Genomic DNA, 15,394 nt, shown 5'->3' on the forward strand with positions numbered 1-15,394 from the left:
CACACACATCACAAAGTGGTTTCTAAGAATGATTCTCTATTGTTTTTATAGGAAGATATTTCCTTTTCTACCTTTGACCCCAAAACTCTTGAAATCTCCAATTTCAAATTCCACAAAAAGTGTGTTTCAAATCTGCTCTGCTTAGAGGAAGGTTAAACTCTGTGAGTTGAAAACACGCAACACAAAGAAGTTACTGAGAATTCTTCGGTCTAGCATTAGATGAAGGAATCCCGTTTCCAACGAAATCCACAAGAAGGCCCAAATATCCACTGCCGACTTTACAAACAGAGTGTTTCCAAACTGCTCTGTGAAAAGATAGGTTAAACTCTGTGAGTGGAATGCACACATCACAAAGTGGTTTCGGAGAATGATTCTCTCTAGGTTTTATTCGAAGATATTACCTTTTCTACCACTGACCCCAAGGGGCTTGAAATCTCCACTTGCAAATTCCTCAAAAAGAGTGTTTCAAATGTGCTCTGCCTAAAGGAAGTTTCAGTTCTGTGTGTTGAATACACGCAACCCAAAGAAGTTACTGAGAATTCTTCTGTCTAGCATTGGATGAAGGAATCCCTTTTCCAAAGAAATCCTCAAAGATGTCCAAATATCCACTTGCAGACTTTACAAACAGAGTGTTTCCAAACGGCTCTATGAACAGAAAGGTTAAACTCCGTGAGTGGAACGCACACATCAGAAAGTGGTATCTGAGAATGATTCTCTATTGTTTTTATACGTAGATATTTCCTTTTCTACCATTGGCCCCAAGGGGCTTGAAATCTCCTCTTGCAAATTCCACAAAAGATTGTTTGAAATCTGCTCTGTCTAAAGGAAGGTTCAACTCTGTGAGTTGAAAACACGCAACCCAAAGAAGTTACTAAGAAATCTTGTGTCTCGCATTAGATTGATAAATCCGGTTTCCAATGAAATCCTCAAAGAGGTCCAAATATCCACTTGAAGACTTTACAAAGGGAGTGTTTCCAAACTGCTCTATGAAAACGAAGGTTAAACTCTGTGAGTGGAACGAACGCATCACAAAGTGGTTTCTGAGAATGATTGTCTCTAGTTTTTATATGAAGATATTTCCGTTTCTACCATTGGCCCAAAGCGCTTGAAATGTCCACTTGCAAATTCCACAAAAAGAGTGTTTCAAATCCGCTCTGTCTAAAGGAAGGTTCAACACTGTGAGTTGAATACATGCAAACCAAAGAAGTTACTGAGAATTCTTCTGTCTAGCATTTGATGAAGAAAACCCGTTAACAACGAAATCCTCAAGGAGGTCCAATTATCCACTTGCACACATTACAAACAGAGTGTTCCCAAACTGCTCTATGAAAGGAAAAAGTTAAACTCTGTGATTGGAACGCACACATCACAAGGTTGTTTCTGAACATGATTCTCTGTAGTTTTTATACGAAGATATCTCCTTTTCTACCTGTGGCCGAAAAGCGCTTGAAATCTCCACTTGTAAATTCGATAAAAAGAGTGTTTCAAAAATGTTCTGTCTAAAAGAAGATTCAACTCTGTGAGTTGAGTACACGCAACCCAAAGAAGTTACTGAGAATTCTTCTGTCTAGCACTAGATGAAGAAATCCCGTTTCGAACGAAATACTCAAGGAGGTCCAAATATCAACTTGCAGACTTTACAAACAGAGTGTTTCCAAACTGCTCTATGAAAAGAAAGGTTAAACGCTGTGTGTGGAACACACACATCACAAGGTGGTTTCTGAAAATGATTCTCTGTAGTTTTTGTACGAAGATATTTCCTTTTCTTCCGTTGACCCCAAAGTGCTTGAAATCTCCAATTGCAATTTCAACAAAAAGAGTGTTTCAAATCTGCTCACTCTAAAGGAAGGTTCAACTCTATGAGTGGAATACACGCTACCCAAAGAAGTTACTGAGATTTCTTCTGACTAGCATTAGATGAAGAAATCCCGTCTCCAACGAAATCCTCAAAGAGATCCAAATATCCACTTGCAGATGTTACAGAGTGTTTCCCAACTGCTCTATGAAAAGAAAGGTTAAACGCTGTGAGTGGAACGCACAGATCACAAAGTGGTTTCTGAGAATGATTCTCTCTAGTTTAAATACGAAGATATTTCCTTTTATACAATTGGTCCCAATGCGCTAGAAATCTCCACTTGCAAATCCCACAAAAGAGTGTTTCAAATCTGCTCTCTCTAAAGGAAGGTTCAACTCTGTGAGGTGAATACATGCAACCCAAAGAAGTTACTGAGGATTCTTCTGTCTAGCACTAGATAAAGAAAACCCGTTTCCAACGAAATCGTCAAAGAGGTCCAAATATCCTCTTGCAGAATTTACAAACAGAGTGTTTCCAAACTGCTCCATGGAAGAAAGGTTAAACTCTATGAGTGGAACGCACACATAAAGACGTGGTTTCTCAGAATGATTCTCTAGAGTTTTTATAGGAAGATATTCCCTTTTCTTCCTTTGACATCAAAGCGCTTGGAATCTCCACTTGTAAATTCCACAAAAAGAATGTTTCAAATCTGTTCTCTCTAAAAGAAGGTTCAATTCTGTGAGTTGAATACACGCAACCCAAAGAAGTTACTGAGAATTCTTCTGTCTAGCATTTGATGAAGAAAACCCGTTAACAACGAAATCCTCAAGGAGGTCCAATTATCCACTTGCACACATTACAAACAGAGTGTTCCCAAACTGCTCTATGAAAGGAAAAAGTTAAACTCTGTGATTGGAACGCACACATCACAAGGTTGTTTCTGAACATGATTCTCTGTAGTTTTTATACGAAGATATCTCCTTTTCTACCTGTGGCCGAAAAGCGCATGAAATCTCCACTTGTAAATTCGATAAAAAGAGTGTTTCAAAAATGTTCTGTCTAAAAGAAGATTCAACTCTGTGAGTTGAGTACACGCAACCCAAAGAAGTTACTGAGAATTTTTCTGTCTAGCATTAGATGAAGAAATCCGGTTACCAACGAAATCTTCAAAGAGGTCGATTTATCCACTTGCTGACATTACAAACAGAGTGTTTCCAAACTGCTCTATGAAAAGAAAGGTTAAACGCTGTGAGTGGAACGCACACATCACGAAATGGTTTCTGAGAATGATTCTCTGTAGTTTTTATACGAAGATATTCCTTTTCTACATTTGGACCCAATGTGCTTGAAATCTCCACTTGCAATTTCCACAAAAAAGAGTGTTTCAGAGCTGCTCTGTCTAAAGGAAGGTTAAACTCTGTGAATTGAATACACGCAACGCAAAGAAGTTACTGAGAATTCTCCTGTCAAGCATTAGATGAAGAAATCCCGTTTCCAATGAAATCCACAAAGAGGTCCAAATATCCACTTGCAGAAGGTACAAACACAGTGTTTCCAAACTGCTCTATGAAAGGAAATGTTAGGCTCTGTGAGTGTAACACACACATCACAAAGTGGTTTCTAAGAATGATTCTCTATTGTTTTTATAGGAAGATATTTCCTTTTCTACCTTTGACCCCAAAACTCTTGAAATCTCCAATTTCAAATTCCACAAAAAGTGTGTTTCAAATCTGCTCTGCTTAGAGGAAGGTTAAACTCTGTGAGTTGAAAACACGCAACACAAAGAAGTTACTGAGAATTCTTCGGTCTAGCATTAGATGAAGGAATCCCGTTTCCAACGAAATCCACAAGAAGGCCCAAATATCCACTGCCGACTTTACAAACAGAGTGTTTCCAAACTGCTCTGTGAAAAGATAGGTTAAACTCTGTGAGTGGAATGCACACATCACAAAGTGGTTTCGGAGAATGATTCTCTCTAGTTTTTATTCGAAGATATTACCTTTTCTACCACTGACCCCAAGGGGCTTGAAATCTCCACTTGCAAATTCCTCAAAAAGAGTGTTTCAAATGTGCTCTGCCTAAAGGAAGTTTCAGTTCTGTGTGTTGAATACACGCAACCCAAAGAAGTTACTGAGAATTCTTCTGTCTAGCATTGGATGAAGGAATCCCTTTTCCAAAGAAATCCTCAAAGATGTCCAAATATCCACTTGCAGACTTTACAAACAGAGTGTTTCCAAACGGCTCTATGAACAGAAAGGTTAAACTCCGTGAGTGGAACGCACACATCAGAAAGTGGTATCTGAGAATGATTCTCTATTGTTTTTATACGTAGATATTTCCTTTTCTACCATTGGCCCCAAGGGGCTTGAAATCTCCTCTTGCAAATTCCACAAAAGATTGTTTGAAATCTGCTCTGTCTAAAGGAAGGTTCAACTCTGTGAGTTGAAAACACGCAACCCAAAGAAGTTACTAAGAAATCTTGTGTCTCGCATTAGATTGATAAATCCGGTTTCCAATGAAATCCTCAAAGAGGTCCAAATATCCACTTGAAGGCTTTACAAAGGGAGTGTTTCCAAACTGCTCTATGAAAACGAAGGTTAAACTCTGTGAGTGGAACGAACGCATCACAAAGTGGTTTCTGAGAATGATTGTCTCTAGTTTTTATATGAAGATATTTCCGTTTCTACCATTGGCCCAAAGCGCTTGAAATGTCCACTTGCAAATTCCACAAAAAGAGTGTTTCAAATCCGCTCTGTCTAAAGGAAGGTTCAACACTGTGAGTTGAATACATGCAAACCAAAGAAGTTACTGAGAATTCTTCTGTCTAGCATTTGATGAAGAAAACCCGTTAACAACGAAATCCTCAAGGAGGTCCAATTATCCACTTGCACACATTACAAACAGAGTGTTCCCAAACTGCTCTATGAAAGGAAAAAGTTAAACTCTGTGATTGGAACGCACACATCACAAGGTTGTTTCTGAACATGATTCTCTGTAGTTTTTATACGAAGATATCTCCTTTTCTACCTGTGGCCGAAAAGCGCTTGAAATCTCCACTTGTAAATTCGATAAAAAGAGTGTTTCAAAAATGTTCTGTCTAAAAGAAGATTCAACTCTGTGAGTTGAGTACACGCAACCCAAAGAAGTTACTGAGAATTCTTCTGTCTAGCACTAGATGAAGAAATCCCGTTTCGAACGAAATACTCAAGGAGGTCCAAATATCAACTTGCAGACTTTACAAACAGAGTGTTTCCAAACTGCTCTATGAAAAGAAAGGTTAAACGCTGTGTGTGGAACACACACATCACAAGGTGGTTTCTGAAAATGATTCTCTGTAGTTTTTGTACGAAGATATTTCCTTTTCTTCCGTTGACCCCAAAGTGCTTGAAATCTCCAATTGCAATTTCAACAAAAAGAGTGTTTCAAATCTGCTCACTCTAAAGGAAGGTTCAACTCTATGAGTGGAATACACGCAACCCAAAGAAGTTACTGAGATTTCTTCTGACTAGCATTAGATGAAGAAATCCCGTCTCCAACGAAATCCTCAAAGAGATCCAAATATCCACTTGCAGATGTTACAGAGTGTTTCCCAACTGCTCTATGAAAAGAAAGGTTAAACGCTGTGAGTGGAACGCACAGATCACAAAGTGGTTTCTGAGAATGATTCTCTCTAGTTTAAATACGAAGATATTTCCTTTTATACAATTGGTCCCAAAGCGCTAGAAATCTCCACTTGCAAATTCCACAAAAGAGTGTTTCAAATCTGCTCTCTCTAAAGGAAGGTTCAACTCTGTGAGGTGAATACATGCAACCCAAAGAAGTTACTGAGGATTCTTCTGTCTAGCACTAGATAAAGGAAACCCGTTTCCAACGAAATCGTCAAAGAGGTCCAAATATCCTCTTGCAGAATTTACAAACAGAGTGTTTCCAAACTGCTCCATGGAAGAAAGGTTAAACTCTATGAGTGGAACGCACACATAAAGACGTGGTTTCTCAGAATGATTCTCTAGAGTTTTTATAGGAAGATATTCCCTTTTCTTCCTTTGACATCAAAGCGCTTGGAATCTCCACATGTAAATTCCACAAAAAGAATGTTTCAAATCTGTTCTCTCTAAAAGAAGGTTCAATTCTGTGAGTTGAATACACGCAACACAAAGAAGTTACTGAGAATTCTTCTGTCTAGCATTTGATGAAGAAAACCCGTTAACAAGGAAATCCTCAAGGAGGTCCAATTATCCACTTGCACACATTACAAACAGAGTGTTCCCAAACTGCTCTATGAAAGGAAAAAGTTAAACTCTGTGATTGGAACGCACACATCACAAGGTTGTTTCTGAACATGATTCTCTGTAGTTTTTATACGAAGATATCTCCTTTTCTACCTGTGGCCGAAAAGCGCATGAAATCTCCACTTGTAAATTCGATAAAAAGAGTGTTTCAAAAATGTTCTGTCTAAAAGAAGATTCAACTCTGTGAGTTGAGTACACGCAACCCAAAGAAGTTACTGAGAATTCTTCTGTCTAGCACTAGATGAAGAAATCCCGTTTCGAACGAAATACTCAAGGAGGTCCAAATATCAACTTGCAGACTTTACAAACAGAGTGTTTTGAAACTGCTCTATGAAAAGAAAGGTTAAACGCTGTGTGTGGAACACACACATCACAAGGAGGTTTCTGAAAATGATTCTCTGTAGTTTTTGTACGAAGATATTTCCTTTTCTTCCGTTGACCCCAAAGTGCTTGAAATCTCCAATTGCAATTTCAACAAAAAGAGTGTTTCAAATCTGCTCACTCTAAAGGAAGGTTCAACTCTATGAGTGGAATACACGCAACCCAAAGAAGTTACTGAGATTTCTTCTGACTAGCATTAGATGAAGAAATCCCGTCTCCAACGAAATCCTCAAAGAGATCCAAATATCCACTTGCAGATGTTACAGAGTGTTTCCCAACTGCTCTATGAAAAGAAAGGTTAAACGCTGTGAGTGGAACGCACAGATCACAAAGTGGTTTCTGAGAATGATTCTCTCTAGTTTAAATACGAAGATATTTCCTTTTATACAATTGGTCCCAATGCGCTAGAAATCTCCACTTGCAAATCCCACAAAAGAGTGTTTCAAATCTGCTCTCTCTAAAGGAAGGTTCAACTCTGTGAGGTGAATACATGCAACCCAAAGAAGTTACTGAGGATTCTTCTGTCTAGCACTAGATAAAGAAAACCCGTTTCCAACGAAATCGTCAAAGAGGTCCAAATATCCTCTTGCAGAATTTACAAACAGAGTGTTTCCAAACTGCTCCATGGAAGAAACGTTAAACTCTATGTGTGGAACGCACACATAAAGACGTGGTTTCTCAGAATGATTCTCTAGAGTTTTTATAGGAAGATATTCCCTTTTCTTCCTTTGACATCAAAGCCCTTGGAATCTCCACTTGTAAATTCCACAAAAAGAATGTTTCAAATCTGTTCTTCTCCAAAAGAAGGTTCAATTCTGTGAGTTGAATACACGCAACCCAAAGAAGTTACTGAGAATTCTTCTGTCTAGCATTTGATGAAGAAAACCCGTTAACAACGAAATCCTCAAGGAGGTCCAATTATCCACTTGCACACATTACAAACAGAGTGTTCCCAAACTGCTCTATGAAAGGAAAAAGTTAAACACTGTGATTGGAACGCACACATCACAAGGTTGTTTCTGAACATGATTCTCTGTAGTTTTTATACGAAGATATCTCCTTTTCTACCTGTGGCCGAAAAGCGCATGAAATCTCCACTTGTAAATTCGATAAAAAGAGAGTTTCAAAAATGTTCTGTCTAAAAGAACATTCAACTCTGTGAGTTGAGTACACGCAACCCAAAGAAGTTACTGAGAATTTTTCTGTCTAGCATTAGATGAAGAAATCCGGTTACCAACGAAATCTTCAAAGAGGTCGATTTATCCACTTGCAGACATTACAAACAGAGTGTTTCCAAACTGCTCTATGAAAATAAGGTTAAACCCTGTGAGTGGAACGCACACATCACGAAATGGTTTCTGAGAATGATTCTCTGTAGTTTTTATACGAAGATATTCCTTTTCTACATTTGGACCCAATGTGCTTGAAATCTCCACTTGCAATTTCCACAAAAAAGAGTGTTTCAGAGCTGCTCTGTCTAAAGGAAGGTTAAACTCTGTGAATTGAATACACGCAACGCAAAGAAGTTACTGAGAATTCTCCTGTCAAGCATTAGATGAAGAAATCCCGTTTCCAATGAAATCCACAAAGAGGTCCAAATATCCACTTGCAGAAGGTACAAACACAGTGTTTCCAAACTGCTCTATGAAAGGAAATGTTAGGCTCTGTGAGTGTAACACACACATCACAAAGTGGTTTCTAAGAATGATTCTCTATTGTTTTTATAGGAAGATATTTCCTTTTCTACCTTTGACCCCAAAACTCTTGAAATCTCCAATTTCAAATTCCACAAAAAGTGTGTTTCAAATCTGCTCTGCTTAGAGGAAGTTTAAACTCTGTGAGGTGAATACACGCAACACAAAGAAGTTACTGAGAATTCTTCTGTCTAGCATTAGATGAAGGAATCCCGTTTCCAACGAAATCCACAAGAAGGCCCAAATATCCACTGCCGACTTTACAAACAGAGTGTTTCCAAACTGCTCTGTGAAAAGATAGGTTAAACTCTGTGAGTGGAATACACACATCACAAAGTGGTTTCGGAGAATGATTCTCTCTAGTTTTTATTCGAAGATATTACCTTTTCTACCACTGACCCCAAGGGGCTTGAAATCTCCACTTGCAAATTCCTCAAAAAGAGTGTTTCAAATGTGCTCTGCCTAAAGGAAGTTTCAGTTCTGTGTGTTGAATACACGCAACCCAAAGAAGTTACTGAGAATTCTTCTGTCTAGCATTGGATGAAGGAATCCCTTTTCCAAAGCAATCCTCAAAGATGTCCAAATATCCACTTGCAGACTTTACAAACAGAGTGTTTCCAAACGGCTCTATGAACAGAAAGGTTAAACTCCGTGAGTGGAACGCACACATCAGAAAGTGGTATCTGAGAATGATTCTCTATTGTTTTTATACGTAGATATTTCCTTTTCTACCATTGGCCCCAAGGGGCTTGAAATCTCCTCTTGCAAATTCCACAAAAGATTGTTTGAAATCTGCTCTGTCTAAAGGAAGGTTCAACTCTGTGAGTTGAAAACACGCAACCCAAAGAAGTTACTAAGAAATCTTGTGTCTCGCATTAGATTGATAAATCCGGTTTCCAATGAAATCCTCAAAGAGGTCCAAATATCCACTTGAAGACTTTACAAAGGGAGTGTTTCCAAACTGCTCTATGAAAACGAAGGTTAAACTCTGTGAGTGGAACGAAGGCATCACAAAGTGGTTTCTGAGAATGATTGTCTCTAGTTTTTATATGAAGATATTTCCGTTTCTACCATTGGCCCAAAGCGCTTGAAATGTCCACTTGCAAATTCCACAAAAAGACTGTTTCAAATCCGCTCTGTCTAAAGGAAGTTTCAACACTGTGAGTTGAATACATGCAAACCAAAGAAGTTACTGAGAATTCTTCTGTCTAGCATTTGATGAAGAAAACCCGTTAACAACGAAATCCTCAAGGAGGTCCAATTATCCACTTGCACACATTACAAACAGAGTGTTCCCAAACCGCTCTATGAAAGGAAAAAGTTAAACTCTGTGATTGGAACGCACACATCACAAGGTTGTTTCTGAACATGATTCTCTGTAGTTTTTATACGAAGATATCTCCTTTTCTACCTGTGGCCGAAAAGCGCTTGAAATCTCCACTTGTAAATTCGATAAAAAGAGTGTTTCAAAAATGTTCTGTCTAAAAGAAGATTCAACTCTGTGAGTTGAGTACACGCAACCCAAAGAAGTTACTGAGAATTCTTCTGTCTAGCACTAGATGAAGAAATCCCGTTTCGAACGAAATACTCAAGGAGGTCCAAATATCAACTTGCAGACTTTACAAACAGAGTGTTTTGAAACTGCTCTATGAAAAGAAAGGTTAAACGCTGTGTGTGGAACACACACATCACAAGGTGGTTTCTGAAAATGATTCTCTGTAGTTTTTGTACGAAGATATTTCCTTTTCTTCCGTTGACCCCAAAGTGCTTGAAATCTCCAATTGCAATTTCAACAAAAAGAGTGTTTCAAATCTGCTCACTCTAAAGGAAGGTTCAACTCTATGAGTGGAATACACGCAACCCAAAGAAGTTACTGAGATTTCTTCTGACTAGCATTAGATGAAGAAATCCCGTCTCCAACGAAATCCTCAAAGAGATCCAAATATCCACTTGCAGATGTTACAGAGTGTTTCCCAACTGCTCTATGAAAAGAAAGGTTAAACGCTGTGAGTGGAACGCACAGATCACAAAGTGGTTTCTGAGAATGATTCTCTCTAGTTTAAATACGAAGATATTTCCTTTTATACAATTGGTCCCAATGCGCTAGAAATCTCCACTTGCAAATCCCACAAAAGAGTGTTTCAAATCTGCTCTCTCTAAAGGAAGGTTCAACTCTGTGAGGTGAATACATGCAACCCAAAGAAGTTACTGAGGATTCTTCTGTCTAGCACTAGATAAAGAAAACCCGTTTCCAACGAAATCGTCAAAGAGGTCCAAATATCCTCTTGCAGAATTTACAAACAGTGTGTTTCCAAACTGCTCCATGGAAGAAACGTTAAACTCTATGTGTGGAACGCACACATAAAGACGTGGTTTCTCAGAATGATTCTCTAGAGTTTTTATAGGAAGATATTCCCTTTTCTTCCTTTGACATCAAAGCGCTTGGAATCTCCACTTGTAAATTCCACAAAAAGAATGTTTCAAATCTGTTCTTCTCCAAAAGAAGGTTCAATTCTGTGAGTTGAATACACGCAACCCAAAGAAGTTACTGAGAATTCTTCTGTCTAGCATTTGATGAAGAAAACCCGTTAACAACGAAATCCTCAAGGAGGTCCAATTATCCACTTGCACACATTACAAACAGAGTGTTCCCAAACTGCTCTATGAAAGGAAAAAGTTAAACACTGTGATTGGAACGCACACATCACAAGGTTGTTTCTGAACATGATTCTCTGTAGTTTTTATACGAAGATATCTCCTTTTCTACCTGTGGCCGAAAAGCGCATGAAATCTCCACTTGTAAATTCGATAAAAAGAGAGTTTCAAAAATGTTCTGTCTAAAAGAACATTCAACTCTGTGAGTTGAGTACACGCAACCCAAAGAAGTTACTGAGAATTTTTCTGTCTAGCATTAGATGAAGAAATCCGGTTACCAACGAAATCTTCAAAGAGGTCGATTTATCCACTTGCAGACATTACAAACAGAGTGTTTCCAAACTGCTCTATGAAAATAAGGTTAAACCCTGTGAGTGGAACGCACACATCACGAAATGGTTTCTGAGAATGATTCTCTGTAGTTTTTATACGAAGATATTCCTTTTCTACATTTGGACCCAATGTGCTTGAAATCTCCACTTGCAATTTCCACAAAAAAGAGTGTTTCAGAGCTGCTCTGTCTAAAGGAAGGTTAAACTCTGTGAATTGAATACACGCAACGCAAAGAAGTTACTGAGAATTCTCCTGTCAAGCATTAGATGAAGAAATCCCGTTTCCAATGAAATCCACAAAGAGGTCCAAATATCCACTTGCAGAAGGTACAAACACAGTGTTTCCAAACTGCTCTATGAAAGGAAATGTTAGGCTCTGTGAGTGTAACACACACATCACAAAGTGGTTTCTAAGAATGATTCTCTATTGTTTTTATAGGAAGATATTTCCTTTTCTACCTTTGACCCCAAAACTCTTGAAATCTCCAATTTCAAATTCCACAAAAAGTGTGTTTCAAATCTGCTCTGCTTAGAGGAAGTTTAAACTCTGTGAGGTGAATACACGCAACACAAAGAAGTTACTGAGAATTCTTCTGTCTAGCATTAGATGAAGGAATCCCGTTTCCAACGAAATCCACAAGAAGGCCCAAATATCCACTGCCGACTTTACAAACAGAGTGTTTCCAAACTGCTCTGTGAAAAGATAGGTTAAACTCTGTGAGTGGAATACACACATCACAAAGTGGTTTCGGAGAATGATTCTCTCTAGTTTTTATTCGAAGATATTACCTTTTCTACCACTGACCCCAAGGGGCTTGAAATCTCCACTTGCAAATTCCTCAAAAAGAGTGTTTCAAATGTGCTCTGCCTAAAGGAAGTTTCAGTTCTGTGTGTTGAATACACGCAACCCAAAGAAGTTACTGAGAATTCTTCTGTCTAGCATTGGATGAAGGAATCCCTTTTCCAAAGAAATCCTCAAAGATGTCCAAATATCCACTTGCAGACTTTACAAACAGAGTGTTTCCAAACGGCTCTATGAACAGAAAGGTTAAACTCCGTGAGTGGAACGCACACATCAGAAAGTGGTATCTGAGAATGATTCTCTATTGTTTTTATACGTAGATATTTCCTTTTCTACCATTGGCCCCAAGGGGCTTGAAATCTCCTCTTGCAAATTCCACAAAAGATTGTTTGAAATCTGCTCTGTCTAAAGGAAGGTTCAACTCTGTGAGTTGAAAACACGCAACCCAAAGAAGTTACTAAGAAATCTTGTGTCTCGCATTAGATTGATAAATCCGGTTTCCAATGAAATCCTCAAAGAGGTCCAAATATCCACTTGAAGACTTTACAAAGGGAGTGTTTCCAAACTGCTCTATGAAAACGAAGGTTAAACTCTGTGAGTGGAACGAAGGCATCACAAAGTGGTTTCTGAGAATGATTGTCTCTAGTTTTTATATGAAGATATTTCCGTTTCTACCATTGGCCCAAAGCGCTTGAAATGTCCACTTGCAAATTCCACAAAAAGACTGTTTCAAATCCGCTCTGTCTAAAGGAAGTTTCAACACTGTGAGTTGAATACATGCAAACCAAAGAAGTTACTGAGAATTCTTCTGTCTAGCATTTGATGAAGAAAACCCGTTAACAACGAAATCCTCAAGGAGGTCCAATTATCCACTTGCACACATTACAAACAGAGTGTTCCCAAACCGCTCTATGAAAGGAAAAAGTTAAACTCTGTGATTGGAACGCACACATCACAAGGTTGTTTCTGAACATGATTCTCTGTAGTTTTTATACGAAGATATCTCCTTTTCTACCTGTGGCCGAAAAGCGCTTGAAATCTCCACTTGTAAATTCGATAAAAAGAGTGTTTCAAAAATGTTCTGTCTAAAAGAAGATTCAACTCTGTGAGTTGAGTACACGCAACCCAAAGAAGTTACTGAGAATTCTTCTGTCTAGCACTAGATGAAGAAATCCCGTTTCGAACGAAATACTCAAGGAGGTCCAAATATCAACTTGCAGACTTTACAAACAGAGTGTTTTGAAACTGCTCTATGAAAAGAAAGGTTAAACGCTGTGTGTGGAACACACACATCACAAGGTGGTTTCTGAAAATGATTCTCTGTAGTTTTTGTACGAAGATATTTCCTTTTCTTCCGTTGACCCCAAAGTGCTTGAAATCTCCAATTGCAATTTCAACAAAAAGAGTGTTTCAAATCTGCTCACTCTAAAGGAAGGTTCAACTCTATGAGTGGAATACACGCAACCCAAAGAAGTTACTGAGATTTCTTCTGACTAGCATTAGATGAAGAAATCCCGTCTCCAACGAAATCCTCAAAGAGATCCAAATATCCACTTGCAGATGTTACAGAGTGTTTCCCAACTGCTCTATGAAAAGAAAGGTTAAACGCTGTGAGTGGAACGCACAGATCACAAAGTGGTTTCTGAGAATGATTCTCTCTAGTTTAAATACGAAGATATTTCCTTTTATACAATTGGTCCCAATGCGCTAGAAATCTCCACTTGCAAATCCCACAAAAGAGTGTTTCAAATCTGCTCTCTCTAAAGGAAGGTTCAACTCTGTGAGGTGAATACATGCAGCCCAAAGAAGTTACTGAGGATTCTTCTGTCTAGCACTAGATAAAGAAAACCCGTTTCCAACGAAATCGTCAAAGAGGTCCAAATATCCTCTTGCAGAATTTACAAACAGAGTGTTTCCAAACTGCTCCATGGAAGAAACGTTAAACTCTATGTGTGGAACGCACACATAAAGACGTGGTTTCTCAGAATGATTCTCTAGAGTTTTTATAGGAAGATATTCCCTTTTCTTCCTTTGACATCAAAGCGCTTGGAATCTCCACTTGTAAATTCCACAAAAAGAATGTTTCAAATCTGTTCTCTCTAAAAGAAGGTTCAATTCTGTGAGTTGAATACACGCAACCCAAAGAAGTTACTGAGAATTCTTCTGTCTAGCATTTGATGAAGAAAACCCGTTAACAACGAAATCCTCAAGGAGGTTCAATTATCCACTTGCACACATTACAAACAGAGTGTTCCCAAACTGCTCTATGAAAGGAAAAAGTTAAACTCTGTGATTGGAACGCACACATCACAAGGTTGTTTCTGAACATGATTCTCTGTAGTTTTTATACGAAGAAATCTCCTTTTCTACCTGTGGCCGAAAAGCGCATGAAATCTCCACTTGTAAATTCGATAAAAAGAGAGTTTCAAAAATGTTCTGTCTAAAAGAACATTCAACTCTGTGAGTTGAGTACACGCAACCCAAAGAAGTTACTGAGAATTTTTCTGTCTAGCATTAGATGAAGAAATCCGGTTACCAACGAAATCTTCAAAGAGGTCGATTTATCCACTTGCAGACATTACAAACAGAGTGTTTCCAAACTGCTCTATGAAAATAAGGTTAAACCCTGTGAGTGGAACGCACACATCACGAAATGGTTTCTGAGAATGATTCTCTGTAGTTTTTATACGAAGATATTCCTTTTCTACATTTGGACCCAATGTGCTTGAAATCTCCACTTGCAATTTCCACAAAAAAGAGTGTTTCAGAGCTGCTCTGTCTAAAGGAAGGTTAAACTCTGTGAATTGAATACACGCAACGCAAAGAAGTTACTGAGAATTCTCCTGTCAAGCATTAGATGAAGAAATCCCGTTTCCAATGAAATCCACAAAGAGGTCCAAATATCCACTTGCAGAAGGTACAAACACAGTGTTTCCAAACTGCTCTATGAAAGGAAATGTTAGGCTCTGTGAGTGTAACACACACATCACAAAGTGGTTTCTAAGAATGATTCTCTATTGTTTTTATAGGAAGATATTTCCTTTTCTACCTTTGACCCCAAAACTCTTGAAATCTCCAATTTCAAATTCCACAAAAAGTGTGTTTCAAATCTGCTCTGCTTAGAGGAAGTTTAAACTCTGTGAGTTGAATACACGCAACACAAAGAAGTTACTGAGAATTCTTCTGTCTAGCATTAGATGAAGGAATCCCGTTTCCAACGAAATCCACAAGAAGGCCCAAATATCCACTGCCGACTTTACAAACAGAGTGTTTCCAAACTGCTCTGTGAAAAGATAGGTTAAACTCTGTGAGTGGAATGCACACATCACAAAGTGGTTTCGGAGAATGATTCTCTCTAGTTTTTATTCGAAGATATTACCTTTTCTACCACTGACCCCAAGGGGCTTGAAATCTCCACTTGCAAATTCCTCAAAAAGAGTGTTTCA

The sequence above is a fragment of the Gorilla gorilla genome, chromosome Y, assembly GCF_029281585.2.
Source record: "Gorilla gorilla gorilla isolate KB3781 chromosome Y, NHGRI_mGorGor1-v2.1_pri, whole genome shotgun sequence".
Taxonomy (NCBI): Eukaryota; Metazoa; Chordata; class Mammalia; order Primates; family Hominidae; genus Gorilla; species Gorilla gorilla.